Source organism: Monodelphis domestica, chromosome 3, assembly GCF_027887165.1.
Source record: "Monodelphis domestica isolate mMonDom1 chromosome 3, mMonDom1.pri, whole genome shotgun sequence".
Lineage (NCBI taxonomy): Eukaryota > Metazoa > Chordata > Mammalia > Didelphimorphia > Didelphidae > Monodelphis > Monodelphis domestica.
The window spans coordinates 24,776,897-24,792,232 of record NC_077229.1 but is presented as its reverse complement, the minus strand read 5'-3'; the positions used below and the strand labels follow the sequence as shown (position 1 = coordinate 24,792,232).

General features: G+C 40.3%; 1 long non-coding RNA gene across 1 annotated transcript; it reads left to right on the top strand.

Moving 5' to 3' along the window:
- Positions 1–5,162: 5,162 nt before the first annotated feature.
- On the top strand, positions 5,163–5,962 carry LOC130457956 (uncharacterized). Its single transcript, XR_008917192.1, has 2 exons — positions 5,163–5,683; positions 5,781–5,962. It is a non-coding gene; the product is annotated as an uncharacterized LOC130457956 (long non-coding RNA).
- The last annotated feature ends 9,374 nt before the right edge of the window (positions 5,963–15,336 follow it).

The following is a 15,336-nucleotide window of genomic DNA, read 5'->3' as shown; positions in this document are numbered from 1 at the left end:
TGGGACTCCTGGACTGCCCTGGCCCACACAGTTTGGGGTGACTGATAATAGCAAGAGGGTACCCCTGGATCATTTTGCCTAAAACTCAGGGCAGAACTCCAGGACAGGGCAATCAAGGGGTGTGCCTGATTGGATCAAGTACACAGGGAGATCAAAAACTTGAACCTAAACCTGGGGCTAGAATTTGATCAGCCCATGACCTGATCAAGTTCAGAGTGAGATTAGAAGCTTATGCCCAAGCTTGAGGCAAGTCTTTAACTCCCCCAACTTCCCAGAAAACAGAGCCTACCTATAATTAAATAGGAAAATGAACAAACAACAAAAAAGCACCTAACTGTAAGGAACTTTTATGGAGACAAAGAGCAAGGTACAGATAGAAGGGGACAGTGAAAGCAAAGGAAACACATACAAAGTACAAAAGAAAAATATGGATTGGACACATATTCTGGACGAGCTCAAAAAAGACTTAAAAAACCAATTAAGAGAGGCAGAAGAAAAGTGGGAAAAGAAATGAAAGTGATGCAAGGAGAAAATGGGTTAATTGAAAAAGGAGAACCAAAAACTGCCAGAGGAAAATCATGCCTTAAAAGTAAGAACTGACCATCTAGAAACTAATGATTTTATGAGAAACCAAAAAAAACAAACAAACAAACAAACAAACAATAAAACAGAATCAGATAAATGAAAAAATCAGAGGAAAACATGAAATGTCTTATTAAAAAAAACAACTAACCTAGAAAAGAGAATTAGGAGAGACAATTTGAGAATTATTAGACTACTTGAAAGCCAGGATCAAGAAAAAAAAAACCTTAGACATCATATTACAAAACAAATGGGTCAAGAATTCTTTATAAATCCATCAGGTATGAAATTTTCTCTTCCTTCACTTACTACTCGATATTCTATATTTTATTATCCTTTCTTGCTCAGATGTTTCAAGAATCTTCTGATAGCCTATATTTTAAGGTCCTTCTAAGTTTACCTTACATATCCTAAGATCCTTTCCAATTGCCATTCCATGTTTAATAGTCCTTTCCTAGTTCTGAATACTCTTTTCAAAGCTCCTTTCCAATTCTGTTATTTACTGTTCTAATGCCTATCCCAGCTCTGACATTCTTTTTTCTCAGGTTTCTCTTCACTCTGATATTTTTCATGTTTTAAGGTCCCTGCCAGTTCTGACATAATATGTTCTAACATTCCTTTAGCTCTGAATCCTCAATGTCCTCTGTAAGCCCTGACATTCGTACTTACTTTGTCTGGTTTTCTTTTTCTCTTGTAATCTTTGTTTGGTTTAGCCCACATCCTTTCATAAAGAAAGTATTGCATTGTGGATAAAGAACTAGGATTGAGCATAAGGAAGATCCATGTTCTAGACCAACCTCAAATACTTACTAGCTGTGTGACTCTAGTTAAATCCTTTAACCTCTCTAAATCTTATTTATGTCATATGGGAAATCAATGGTGATAATACTGTCATCTACTTCAACAGGGCTGTTGGGAGGATAATAATGGCACCTACTTCCCAGGGTTGTTGTGAGGATCAAATGAGATAACATATGTAAAGTATTTTGTAAACCTATAAGGGCTATATAAATGTTAACTATTATTTTAAAAGAAATCACTTCTCTCAATTATAGAACACTTCCTTACCTGAAAAAAGCAATTTCCTACTTCTTTTGAGTATCCTGTATGTTCACTGAGTCTATTCATCATCAGCTTCATCATTGCCTGGATATGAGATAGAAGGCAGTTAGGGCTCTGATTGGTTTAGCATTTGTCCAGAGAGTACAGTTTGTGGTTGTCCCCCTCAGCCTGTCTTGAGTCATTTTGAAACTCCTCTCCTTGTTAAGTAGCAGGGTGACAGATCTTCCTGACCTAAGGGCTGTCCCCTTTTACAGACCTTCCAGATGGGCCAATCCCTCTACTGGTGCTGCTTCTTCTCTCTGCCTGCAGCATAAGGCATGCATGCTTCAAACACTCCCTAGCTCAATGCTTCAAACAAAAATGGTCACACTGCTCTTGGAATCCTGGGAGGGGGGGTCAAATTGTACTTGTATTTACATGTATACAAACATATACTGGTATGTGGCTTCCAGGATCATAGATTAGCTATGGCTTTACCTAACCTCTGGGTTTTCCAGTCATGATTATGGTTTGGTAGAAACAGCAGCCACTAGAGCTAGGTTCTCCATTGTGCTATTCACTTTCTATGTGACCTGGGGAAATCACATTATCCCACTTTGGACCTCAGTATTCTCATTAATGAACTGAGGTATTTGGACTGGATGCTCTCTAAGCCCCTCCCAGGTCTGAATTTCCCTGTGTCTAAAGGCCCTTCTAATACTAACATATTGGAGCTCTACAATTATTTAATCTTCTAAAATAAATCATGCTAATATATTAATGGCTTTGGGTAATGGCAGCCTCTTCAGACATCCCAGGTAATAGCATAGAAAAACAAGAGTCTAGTAGAAAAAGTTGATCTGAGTCAAAGAACAGTCTCCAGAGCTGGGAATTTCATAATTGGTGAGACAAGGAGGGAGACAAGCTTGGGGGAAATTTCAAGATATATGGGCCATTGCAGCTTTCCTGAAGCCAGATCACAAAGATGGTCATAAACTCTGTCTAAGCATAGTGCCAACTGGATACATGATTATTTTTTTCCTGATCACTCAGTAGATCTGTTAATTTTTGAAAAGTATTCATTATCCATAAATAGTTGCCTTTCCCAGCTTCTTTTTCCAAAATGTCTTTTTCATTACTCTATGTGAGTCCTTCTGTCACTCTGTCTCCTTTCTTCCTTCCTTTCTCTGTTTCCCTCCCTTTCTCTACCTCTCTCCTTCCTTCCATTCCTCCTTCACTTCCTTCCTTTCTTTTTCCTCCCTTCTTTCTTTCTTTCTTTCTTTCTTTCTTTCTTTCTTTCTTTCTTTCTTTCTTTCTTTCTTTCTTTCTTTTTCTCTCTCTCTTTCTTTCTTTCTTTCTTCCTTTCTTTTTCTCTCTCTTTCTTTCTTTCTTCCTTTCTTTCTTTCTTTTTCTCTCTCTCTCTTTCTTTCTTCCTTTCTTTTTCTCTCTCTCTCTTTCTTTCTTCCTTTCTTTTTCTCTCTCTTTCTTTCTTCCTTTCTTCCTTTCTTTTTCTCTCTCTTTCTTTCTTTCTTCCTTTCTTCCTTTCTTTTTCTCTTTCTTTCTTTCTTTCTTCCTTTCTTCCTTTCTTTTTCTCTCTTTCTTTCTTTCTTTCTTCCTTTCTTCCTTTCTTTTTCTCTCTCTTTCTTTCTTTCTTCCTTTCTTTTCTCTCTCTCTTTCTTTCTTTCTTTCTTTCTTCCTTTCTTTTTCTCTCTCTCTTTCTTTCTTTCTTCCTTTCTTCCTTTCTTTTTCTCTCTTTCTTTCTTTCTTTCTTTCTTTCTTTCTTTCTTTCTTCCTTTCTTCCTTTCTTTTTCTCTCTTTCTTTCTTTCTTTCTTTCTTCCTTTCTTCCTTTCTTTTTCTCTCTTTCTTTCTTTCTTTCTTTCTTTCTTTCTTTCTTTCTTTCTTCCTTTCTTCCTTCTTTCTTTCTTTCTTTTCTTTCTTTCTTTCTTTCTTTCTTTCTTTCTTTCTTTCTTTCTTTCTTTCTTTCTTTCTTCTTTCTTTCTTTCTTTCTTTCTTTCTTTCTTTCTTTCTGTTTCCCTCTGTCTCTGTCTTGCTCTGTCTGTCTCTGTCTCTTTCTCTGTGTCACTCTTTCTCTCTCCCTTTCTCCTTCCCTCCCTCCCTCCCCACATACAGGGATAGAGCCTTTCCCTCTTGCCACTGTTCCACCTTCCACTACTCTTTCTGAAACCATCACTGTTCCAATTCTTACTATTGCCATATTTTGAGAACTGAACACAGAACAATCTTTTTGCTTTAAAAATGAACCTTGGCTGTCACTGGACCTTGTTCCAACCCTTGCATTCAGCTTTGGGAGCCCTGCAGTGAACTATCATCCTGCTGAGGCTGGGGCTGGAGCTGGGGCTGTCCATCACCCCCGACCTGGTTGAGTGATTCTGCTTGGCCCATTCAGAGCTCTGACCGAGGTCCTGATGGTTTATTGACAAATTTAAAATATAAGCTATTGACCAGAGCCTGGGATGGAGTCCCTGAGCCAGAGGCCGGCATTTCAATGAGGCTGCCCGAGCGGGACCGATCGATGTTTCAGGTAGAGTGGGAGCCAGGCCAAATTAAAGCTTGCATATTTTGAGGGGGGATGTGCCTGATGCTTAAGCAAATGGTGGGAAGAGGAGGAAACACAAGGCTTTGAGGAGAACTCTCCATTTTAAATGGCATTCTGAGCTTGAGACAAGCAATTCCTCTAATATGTGTTAGCTTGTCAGCATGATCTAGTTGTTGGAATGCTGGATGTGGAAACAGGAAGACCTGAGTTCCAACTCTGCTTCTTTTTCTTATTTTCTGTTTGACCATGAATTAGTTATTTAGTCTCTCTGGTCCTGTTGCCTTATGTGTTATTCTCTGAGAGAACTGGGCTTAATGGCTTCCAAGTTTCTTTCTAGCTCCCTTATTCCATGAAGAGTTAGAGCTGGAGGTGCCTTAGACTTCCAATCCAACTGCCTCCTTATATAAATGACAAAATGGAGGCACAACACAATAAGGATATTTTCCAGGGATTTATAGCCAGCCAAATACAGGTCTTCTTATCTCCAAGTCTAGTTCACCTAGTCTAGTAAGCTGATAATACCATTGTTGGGATAGATAAGATGCTGTGCTACTATTTTCAAGTGCTATATATCACATCAATTCTAGCTTTTGAAGGACTGAGGGGGAAGGACTATGGTGGAGAATTTCTTCAAGGGGATTAAATTCTAAGGGAACTGGGTTTGATGGCTCCTTGAGGGACTTCTTCAAGTCTCTTTCAGCTCTATAATTATTTTTGTGAACAATGTCACTTCCCCTTCATGGGACTTGCATTTCTTAAGTCTCCAAGGTCACTCCCTACCTGGACTTTCTATGTTCTAAGTACCTTTCCAGATTTCATATTCCATGTTCTAGAGTCCCTCTAAGTTTTGACATTCTTGTTTCTAAAATGCTTTCTATACTCTGTAGTCTAGGCTTTTTCCTTTAGCATCTTGAATCTTATAAGATTCCTCACAGATCTGAAATTCTAGTTTCTAAGTCCCTTCCTCATCCTAGCATTCTGGGTTATATAGTTCTCCTTCAGCATTCTAAGTTCCATATTCTAAAACATTATGTTCTAAATTGTAGGTTTTTTCTAGCTCTAACATTCTATGAGTCTCTATGCTAAGACTGTTTTCACAATTGGAAAGCTAGAACCAAGTCCCAGGAACCCAATTTTCCCTCCAAAGCTAATCTAGAGCCCAAGTCCAGAGCCAGGGCAGAAATGGCCCTCTTTGCCTCCAGTTTCCATGATCAGAAAACTGGCTATTGTTGGTAGAAGATCCATAGGGCTCCCCAGGCCCGACCCTGGCAACTCATCCCTTGGACCCAGACCAAGAACTTGTGTTGCGGAGCTAACGAGAACTCGGAGCAGATGGTGCCATCTGTGGCCCATCTGATTCTAGCCCTGACAATCTGCCACCCAGTTGTTGAGGAGGGTGGAGGGTCTGAAGGGGCCCTGGGAGGGAGCAGTGCCAAGCAGGGCAGAGAGGAGAGACTCCAGCATACTGTGGCATAGGTAGCTGCATGTCTTGGTCCTCTGAGGTGAGTCCTGGAAGGGAGGCTCTCTCAGGCGGGCAAGACCAAACCTTTCCTTGGTCTTGTTTGCAAGAATTTCATCTGTACTAACTTTGTTATATAGGTATCAGGAGCACCTTGGAGAATAGGGAAGGTAGGAAGAGATCTAAGAAAGTGGGGAAGAGGCCTGGGCTAGCAGACAGAAGATCCATCTACAAACTTTTTGTGTGACTTTCACCCTTTCTGAACCTCTGAAAAATGAGATAATTGGACGTTAAAATGTATTAAATCTGCAACATCCAATGACTTCACGAATCATTTCCTCCCAGTAAGATATAGGGAAAAGAGCCCTAGACCTGGAATCAGAGGAACTGGGATTAGATGGATCCATTGGGTCCTTGAACACTTCACTGTAATGCTGGGTTTCCAGACAACAGAGTCCTCAACTCTCTAACAAAGGGCTGGACCAGACGATCTTTATAGTTCTCATCTGCCTCTCAAAATCCTTTGAGCCCATTATAAATTTTTATTGAATTCTCACTTTCAAGATGTCCACTCTTTCCTCAAAAACCTATCTGGTTCCCAGTTGTTTATGGGATTTCCTAAAGGTCTATCTGTTCCTGGCATTCAAGGCTCATTATTGTATATAGCTCCTGCCGACAGAGCTGTGACTTTCTCTGCCTTCCCTGACCTGACGTAAACTAGGTTTCTATACCTTCTCAAACACTATGGCTCTTCACACCTTTTATCATCTACCAAATCATAGAAATTGAGTTGAAGGAATTTTTAGCTGCTAGATAGTCTGGTCCATCTCATAATAATTATAAAACAATAATAGCAAATATTTATATAGAACTTATTCTCTACCAGGCACATAGAATTTTACAATTATTATCTCATTTAGTACTCACAGCAACTCTGAGAGTTAGGTGCTATTATTATCCCCATTTTTAGGGGGCAGCTGGGTGACTAAGTGGGTTGAGAACCAGGCCCAGAGATGGGAGGTCCTGGGTTCAAATGTGACCTTAGACACTTCCTAGCTGTGTGATTCTGGTCAAGTCACTTAACCCCCAATGCCTAGCCCTTACCACTCTTCTGGCTTAGAACCAATACCCAGTATTGATTCTAAGACAGAAGGTAAGGGTTTAAAAATTATCCCTATTTTTACAGATGAGGCATTTGAGGCTAAGTGATTTACCCAAATTCACAGATATAGCATCTGAGTTCAAATTTGAACTTGGGTTTTCCTGACTCTCTGTGGTGTTCCATCTACCATGCCATCTAACTGCCCCTTCATACCATGCTTGTGACATCTACTCATTATTCCTATTTCCAGCCTCTGGGGCTAAACAGAACAATTCTTTCCCTTCCTTCAATTGGAAGCTCTTTGAGGGCAGGCACTGTCTTTTTCTTATTTGAATCTTCAGGGCTTAGCACAGTTTTTGGCACATTATAGGTGCTAAATAAATGTTTATTTTGAATTGAAGATAATGAAGAGATGTTAGTGGAGTGGTGAGACTAAAAGGGATAAGAAAAGAGGAGAGATCTGATGAAGAAGGAATAGAAGCTAATAATGTTAGACCTAGAAAAGATCATTGAGATTGAGATACACACAGTTAGCATCCAAGGTAAGATCTGAACCCATCTTGAAAGCCATTGATTGGAGGTCATTGAGGTCCAATGGAAAGTACAATGAATATGGAGATTAATACCTGACTCAGCTCCTTATTACTGATATTACCTTGGGAGAAGAGCCTTGCTTCTGAAATCAGAGGACCTGAGTTCAAATCCTGCCTCTTATTCCAATATGACTTTGGGGAAGTCATGTAATCTCAGCCTTTGTAAAATACGAGATCAAACTGGATGACCTTCAAAGCTTCCTTTCCAGATTTAAACCTCCAGTCTTGGGTTTTTCCACATGCAAAACTGATATAATGATGCCTGTAGTGTCTTCCTCAAAAGATTGAAACTAGATTCAAATTACTTAACACAAGGAAATGTTTACAAGATATCAATGGTGATGAAATACTTTTTCAGGGACTACTTTTTTCTCAGCGTCAAGCCCAGGCTCCAATAAGATCATAGGTTGCCACAGTGGAAAGAGCTCTGCCTTTTAGAATCAGAGGATTTGGGTTCAGATCCCACCTTGGATGCTTTCTATGTGTATGCCCTGGGGTAAGTCAATCAAAGATCCTTGGCCTCAGTTTCTTTGTCTGTAAAAACAGGCAGTTGGATGAGATGACCTCTGATTTCCATTGTAGCTCTCAGAATCGATAAGTCAGCCAATGATCCCTATTGGGCCAGCTAACCATTGGTGACTGCCTGAGTCATTTCAGGAATAACTGGCCCCCTAATAGTTAAAACTTTGATGTGGTAAGGCAGCAACAGCAACAACACTTTCTGTGTGCAGCCTGGAGCCCCAGAGCCCTGGACTCTGGGGAAAGCACCAATCAGAGAGCTGCCTGCATGTTGGAAAATATTTATGTCACCTACCAAGCTGGGAGCATACTCAGTGGGTTTCCTGGCTCTGCCTGATAGACAGGGTCGGATCCCAGCAGCTGTTTGGAAGGCAGAGAGTGAGCTCGACAGCTGTGCGCTGTGCCTGAGCCTGCCAACCACTGTGTTGTCCTACATTTGAGGGAGGAATGCTTGCCTGACCCCTACACCCTGGCAGGCGGGGCCAGAGCTGCTCCAGTAGGGGCAGACAGTACCAGCACCAGGGGGCTGAAGCCCACAGGGAAGGAGCAGGGAAGGGCTGGAGACGGGGAAGGTCAGGCTGGGCAGGGAGAGCTTGAGCTCCATGCCGACTTACTCATACAGCTCTAAACTTAGCAACTTACTGGGCTTCCACCCCATTCAATCTTCTACCCACTTCTGATTAACTGAGGAGAAGGAAATGGCCCCAACTCATCTGGCACAGATGACCCAGAAAAGTCAATATGATATAGAGGAAAGAACCCAGAATTGACAATCCAAATACATATTCTAGTCCTAGCTCACTGAGTGATTTTGAACAAGTCCTTTTACCTCTCTGGTTCTCAGAATCTCTACTCGCAAAATGAAAGGCTCACACTCAGTGGGCTTTAAGGTCCCCTTTAAGGGGCAGCTACATGGCTCAATGGATAGAATGCCAGGCTTGAAATGTAGAACATTCATATTTCTGATTTCAAGTCCAGCCTCAGACACTTAGTAGCTGTATGACCCTAAACAAGTCATTTAACCCATTTGCCTCAGTTTCCCAATCTGTTAAATAAGTTGGAAAAGGAAATGGCAAACCACTCCAGTATCTTTGCTAAGAAAACTCCAAATGGAGTCATGAAAAATCAGACACATCAGAAAAACAACTTACAGCAACAACAAAGTCATTTTTGCCCTAAAATTTTAAGCAACTTTGATCTAAGGTCCCCTTTAGACACTCCACAGTTTAAGGTATCTTCTGACTCTGACCTCCTATTTTCTGAGGTTCCTGTCAGCTCTGCTAATCTATATCTTAAGATTCTTCTCAGCTCTGACAGCCTTTGCTCTATAGTTCCTTCAAACCCTAATATTTTGTGTTCTTATTCTCCTCCCAGATTTAGCATTCTATTTCTAAAATTTCCCTCAAGGCTGGCATTCTAGAGCTATGCTTTAAGGTTATTCCTAGCTCTGATTCCAAAGCACTTCATAAAGTAAAAAATAAAAACCACCTTTTTGCCCTAGATCCTTTTCTAAATCCTAAAACTGAAGGACCCAAGCAGACTATGGAGGAACTCTGCCTTGTTCCGTGCTGATTGAAGTGGGTGGTGAAAGTGATTGGTTTCACTCTGGGATGTCCTTCTTCTAGTCTGAAGTGGTCGTGACCTCCAGTTTCTCAGGACCCTCTGCACTGTGTGGATGGGGGGTCTGGACCTTGATAAAGAATAAAGATGGTCGTGGCATTGCAGATCACTCCTTTTAACTGATGGTGGTCTAACCAAGAGAAGGATGGAGACAGGGAAGTGAATAAGCAATCTGGGTGGAAATGAACATAAATGAGAAAAAAAGGGGGGAGGAGCTTTGATTACCAGCTTTGGTACCTAATCTGAGAATGACTGGATGTATTGCTATTCCCCTCCGGAACACAGTTTTCTCATCTGTAAAATGGATGTAATAATCTTCATTGTTAATAATCTCACCAGGATAGGATATTGTTGATGTGAGATCCTGATGCTGAACATCATCCAGGGACAGGGATGGGGAACAAAATTTCTGCTGTCTCTCCTTTAGACAGGGTCACAGACTGTTATAGTTTTGGAACTGACCATAGAGTGAGCCCATCTAATCCAACCTTGTTATTTTATAGATTAGGGACTTTCTAAGAAACTCACCCAAGGTCACACAGGTAGAAAATAGCAATGTCAGGATTCAAACTAAGATTTTTCTAAAGCTGAACATAGCTACTATCCAAAGGGATAGGATTAGAGGAGAACTTGAATCCTTTATGTTCAAGAGATAAAAAGAATCTTGAAGCCTTGGATTCTGAGATCAGAGCATGGTACAGGATCCATCCCTCAATCACAACTGATTAATTTGACATTCAATCCCCTCCTGCTTCCCCCCACCAATGAATGGCCAGAGTTTAAGATGTACATATGCAAGAGTAATAGGATCAGAAGCAGTACAACAGAGTGGAAGGAGCAGGAAGGCTCCAGAGATGGTAATTCTGATCTTGGCTCTGCAGACCAGTGGAGAGAAAGCTAGATTGGAAGAGAGAGGACCCGAAGTTTAAGCCCAGCTCTGCCAATTTCTAGCTAAGTGGCTTTGGACACCTGAACTCTGCCGAGTCATAGTTTTCCAAATCTGTAAATCAGAAGGCTAGAAAAGATAATAAAGGGGTTCTCTCTCAGCCATAAGTCAATATCAATCTGATAATTTGCAAGATATCTGTAGAGTCTGTCTCTATCTCTCCATTCATCTACTTTTCTATCTATCTAAATAAGTGCTCTCTCTCTCTATATATATATATACATCTATCTCTCCATCTACTGATATTCTATCCATCCATCCACCCATCTCTCCATCTATCTACCTATCTCTATCCAAATACCCATCTATCCATGTATCTCTAAATTTTTATCTATTCATCTATCTATCCATTCATCTACTTATCCTTCTATCTTTTATCCATCTATCCATCCATCTACCTCTTCATCTATCTCTCCATCAATCTCTATATTTTATCTCTAACCATCTGTTTATCTATACATCTATCTACCTATCATCTATTTTTCTTCATGTATATACACATTACATAACATATAAACACATTATAGCTATATATTTATGTATACACATATATATTTTCAAATTTATAAATTCACATATACATATATGTACACACATATATGACAGCTAGTTGGTGCTGTGGATAGAGCACCAGACCTGGAGTCAGGTAAGAAGACCTAAGTTCAAATCTGGTCTTAGATACTTATTAGCTATGCAACTTGGACAATCACTTAACTCTTATTTCCTCAGTTTCCTCATCTGCAAAATAAGCTGGAGAAGGAAATGGTAAACTACTCCAGTATCTCTGACAAAAATGATTCTAATGGGGTCACAAAGAATCAGACACAACTGAAATGCCTGAGCAAAAAAAAAAAAAAAATCCTTAGGGAGTTCCATTCCCTCTCTAGACCTCAATTTCTTCCTTTTTAAAATGAGTGGCTTAGACTAAATGGCTTTGAAGGTCCTTTTCACTTCTAAATCTGTTATTAAGACCCTGTAACCTCTATGGTACTCCTATTCCTTCTCTGAATAATGAGAAAAAATGGCTAAATGGCTATGAGAGGGGTCCTTACCAGACCTAAATCTAGTGTTCTACAACCTCATCGGCCTCAGTTTCCTCCTCTGTAAAATGTGCAGTTTGGACTAAAAGGATTTCCCCCTTCCAGCTCTAAATCAGTGATTTTTTTTTCCTGTACACATTAAACGCTTAATAAATATTTGTTGAATTAGTGAAGGAATGAATGCATTCATGCACGATGATCTCAGTTGGAGGAAATCCATTAAAAATTGGGGATCGAGTCACTGATTACTGGGGTTCTTGCTTGGAGGTGAGGGGTAAGCCTTAAGTAATGTTCCCCCCATTCCTTTCATCACAAGCCATCACAGGCGGCTGCAGCTCACAGAGGCCGTTTGAGCAGGGCGCAGCTACTAACAGATTCATTAAGCTCTCTCCAGAGCGACGATAAAAAATCAATTTAGTTCACCAGGCATCTTGAACTCATGCCAGGACTATGAAAAGGGCTCCCATCCGTGAGCTTGTGGAGCCTGCAGTGGCTCTCAGGCATCCTAGGCACTGGGGTAGAACAATCTACTATGGATATCTGGGGGTAACAGTCAGGACTCTTCTTTCCATCCAGGGATCCAGCCAGGGGAGCTCCTTAAAAATGAGAAAGGTATTTATCCTCTGGTCACATCTCACAAAATCTTTTTTTTTTCCTTCTTGTGGCAGCATCTCAAATAATCTCCTTTTATCCTTCCTTATTTCCTTCTTTTTCTTTCTTATTTCCTTCTTTTTCTTTCTTCTTTCCTTCTTTCCTTCTTTCCTTCTTTCCTTCTTTCCCTCTTTCTTTCCTTCTTTCCTTCTTTCTTTCTTTCTTTCTTTCTTTCTTTCTTTCTTTCTTTCTTTCTTTCTTTCTTTCTTTCTTTCTTTCTTTCTTTCTTTCTTTCTTTCTTTCTTTCTTTCTTTCTTTCTTTCTTTCCATACCTGAGAAGTGACTAGGGAGCTCACTACCTCCCAAGGTATCCAATTCTACTCTTGAGAAGCTCTTATTTTCAGAAAAATTTTCCTGACATCAAGCTTAAATTTGTCTTCTGCAAACTTATGGCAGAAATAGGAAGAAAATGCATGCTATTGACTTAGCCTCAATGTCAAACCCTAGACTAAATGATAATGGCCATATCTGTCACAATCTAGACATTCTGATCAGGTACTTGGCCCTTTACTGCCTTGTCCCCTAGCTTCAATTAACAAGAATTCATATATCTGGTTTCCTGGATACTTGTCATTCCTTTTTTAGTCCTTGGTCCCTGACATCTGCCTCAATTGGTTTCTATGAAAATAAGTATGTCTCTTGGTGGTTTTGCATTGCCTTAGTCAATTACTCTAGAACCTAAGTTTTGGTCCTCATGTGACTACCAACATCTTGTGTGACTTTGGATAAGTCATTTCTCCTCTGTCCACCTTGATTTTCATACCTGGAAAAAGAGAAGGCTATGCTGGAATTCATCAAGGGCAGGTTATACCTTAGTCTCATTTCCTTTTTTATTTGACAGAAAATCAATAAGCATTTCTTAAGTGCCTACTATGTGCCAGGGATTGTGCTAAGCTCTAGGATATGCAAAACTCTGAAATTCATAGATCAGGGAAGTGTTGTAAATCTAGTTTACCCAGGTTTTAGCAAGGCATGTAACAAGTATTCTCTATTATTCCTGTGCAAAAGATGGAGAAATGGGCTATCCAATGGTATATTGCTAATTGGAAATTAATTTGGCAGGAAGTTTCTAGTGGAGTGTTTAGGGACCTGTGCTTGGACCCATTCTTATCAGTGACTTGGATGAAGACTTAGGTGACATGCTTATCCAATTCACAGATGGCATAAGTGGGTGAAAGATAGCAAATGCACTGGTGATAGCAAGAGGAATCTGAAGAGATCTTGGCAGACTAGTGTGCTGGCCTGAATAGAATAAGATGAAATCATAGAGGAACCAATATAAAGTCTTACACTTAGATACTGAAATTCAAAGTACAAATGCATGATGGGAGAGGCATGGTTAGAGGTAGTTCTGAAAATCAGCCCTGGGGATTTAGTGGACTGAAAGTTCTGTCTGAATCAACAGTGTGGTACAGAATTCAAGAAAATGAAGAGCATGAAGAGCATCTCAGATGTCGTTGGGAAAGACATCATATATGAGATCAAGAAAATGGGGGCCTCAGTGGACTCTGCCATCACCAGACATCTTGGGTCCCAGCCATCCCATTTTAGAAAAAAAATATTAATAAGGTGGAGGAGAATATTCAATGGAGGACAATTGAGAAGATGAAGGGACTAGAGAGGGCGTTATTAGAAAATTAGATGAAGTCTCTGAGGCTGTTTAGCTTAGAGAAGAGAGAATCATCTTCAAGTATTTGAGTGCTTACCATGTGTTCTAGGCTAAGACTCATCTGTTTCAGTTGAATTTAAGGACCAGAACCAACAGTAATGTAGGATGTAGAAAGGCAGATTTAAGCTGTAAAAGGGCAACAGTCAGAACAATGAGAATTATCCCAATGTAGAATGGTTTGTTTCCAGAGGCAGTGGGTTCCTTCTGGTCTACAAATAGAAGCTGGAAGATCACTTTTTTAAAATGATGTAAAAATGGGTGCTTTTTCTGGTATTGATTGTATTAGATCACTCTCTAAGAGGGGCAGCTCCCTGGTTCAGTGGAGTGATAGCCAGATGTAGAGATAGGAGGTACTGGGTTCAAATCTGACCTCAGAAATTTCCTAGCTGTGTGACATTGAGCAAGTCACTTAACCCCCCACCCCTCATTGCCTAACTCTTACTGCTTTTATGCCTTAGAAGCAAAACACAGTATTGATTCTAATTTGGAAGGTAAGGGTTTTAAAAAAGAAATCGCTCTCTAAGGTCCCTTAAACTCTTAAGGTTCTGTGATGCAAGACAATCTCTAAGGTTCTTCTAGCTCTAATGCCCAGACATAGGAGATCTGTGGAGGCTAGAGGACTTCAGGATTCATTTTTCAGAGAGAGATTCGACTAAATAAATTCTTAAGTCCTTTTAAACGAGGCTGTAGGGCAGGTAGAAAAAAGTGGTGGAGAAGAAGAGGTAAAGTGTGTGTGTTTGGGAGAGACAGACAGACAGAAATAGAGAAACACAGAGGCAGAAAGATAGAGACAAAGAGAAGGACAGAGATATAAATAAAGACAGAAATAGAAGTAGAGAAAATAACAGAGAGAAAGAAACAGAGAGACCTCGAGAGGCAGAAAAAAAAGAAAGGAATGGAGACAAAAGCAGACAGGCAGAAGAGGTGAGGGAGAGAAGGCAAAATAATAAGGAATAAGAGGAGAAGGAAGATCAGTATGTAGAGAGGGATGCAAAGGTGATCATGAAAAGAAATATTCCTTAACTAGTCCCGGTTTGGGGCAACAGAAACCTGAGTTGAAGATGGTCACCCCAAGAGGAAGCCCATTTCCTATTTCTCTAGCCCTTGGGTAGTTCTAGATACTTTACCTAACCATTATGAGAAACACAACCAAATCACAAACACCACCCAGTACCCCTATACCTGTAGCTCTCTACAGAGGGAACAGAGCCTTATGTTAGCCAGGTGGCATAGCAGACAGAGTGCTGGGGTCTGAGTCAGGAAGACTCTTCTTCTCAAGTTGAAATCTCTCAGATACTTATTAGCCGTAGAGTCCTCAGCAAATCACTTAACCCTATTGGCCTCAGTTTTCTCATCTGTAAAATGAGCTGGAGAAGGAAATGGCAAATCACTGCAGTATCTTTATCAAGAAAAGTCCAAATGGAGTCACAGAGTCAAATGCAAATGAAAACAACTGAACAAGAGCACATCTTAGCCATATTGATGTTGGGGATGAAGAGAAAAATTCCTGTAAGCCCACTTCATTTGGACAAGATATTGTTAAACTATACTGTCAA